The sequence below is a fragment of the Pagrus pagrus genome (genome assembly GCF_965226575.1).
Source record: "Pagrus pagrus genome assembly, contig: HAP1_SCAFFOLD_583, whole genome shotgun sequence".
In the NCBI taxonomy this organism is placed as follows: Eukaryota; Metazoa; Chordata; class Actinopteri; order Spariformes; family Sparidae; genus Pagrus; species Pagrus pagrus.
The window spans coordinates 1-1,000 of record NW_028174887.1 but is presented as its reverse complement, the minus strand read 5'-3'; the positions used below and the strand labels follow the sequence as shown (position 1 = coordinate 1,000).

Here is a 1,000-nt window from a genome sequence, read left to right as displayed (position 1 = left end):
TGTGACATCTCTCGGTCCTCCTCCTCCTCCTCCTCAGCCTCCTCCTCCTCCTCCTCCTCCTCCCCAGCCTCCTCCTCAGCCTCCTCCTCCCCAGCCTCCTCCTTCTGCTCCAGCTCTGCTAAGGTGAAGGTTCCCAGGGTGGAGGAGGAGATGAGAGGAGGAACAGATGGAGAGAAGTCCAGAGGAGAGAGGACAAGGGTGGAGGACAGAGGAGGAGGAGGAGACGAGGAGGTGGAAGGGAGAGGGAGATCAGAAGATAGAAGAGGGTGAGGCACAGAAGGGACAGGTTTGATGGGAGGAGCACTGAGCCTCAGGGAGGAGGAGACGGAGTCACAGCTGGAGAGGAGCGAAGAGGAGAGACGAGAAAACTCTGCCCTCAACTGCCACAGATCCCTGCAGACAGAGAGAGGTCGGTCAACTGACGCCAGGTCGGTCAACTGACGCCAGGTCGGTCAACTGACGTCAGGTCGGTCAACTGACGCCAGGTCGGTCAACTAACGTCAGGTCGGTCAACTAACGTCTCGGTCAACTTATCTCTTGTTCAGACGTACCTGTCAGCAGCAGTTTTAACGGTGCGACAGTGACGTCTCAGATCGACCACGGACCTCCAAACTGACACCAACCGAGCCTGCTGCTGACCCACATGACCTGACCAACTCTGGACACACACACACACACACACACACACACACACACATACACACACACACACATAACTACACAACATTTCAGTCTAAAGGTGGTTCTGTCCACCCTAAAAATCAAACAACCATCTCAGACGATTAAGCCAAACACTGACCTCTCTCTCTCTCTGCCAATCATCCTCTCTCTGCTCCGCCTCCTCCACGGCTCTCGTCCAATCAGATGTCAGCTTCTGGAGGTCATCCCTCAGGGCCTGGTTAGCTTGCTCTGATTGGCTGAGTTGCTCCCGGAGAAGAGCATTGGTGTCGACGAGCCCAAGTGACCTGAAGAGAGAGAGAGAGAGAGAGAGACACACACA

General features: G+C 55.5%; 1 long non-coding RNA gene across 1 annotated transcript; it reads right to left on the bottom strand.

Moving 5' to 3' along the window:
* Positions 1 to 74: 74 nt before the first annotated feature.
* Positions 75 to 963, bottom strand: LOC311254187. The gene is made up of 3 exons (XR_014622218.1): positions 800 to 963; positions 552 to 658; positions 75 to 393 (listed from the first exon to the last, which is right to left on the bottom strand). It is a non-coding gene; the product is annotated as an uncharacterized lncRNA (long non-coding RNA).
* Between the last annotated feature and the right edge of the window lie 37 nt (positions 964 to 1,000).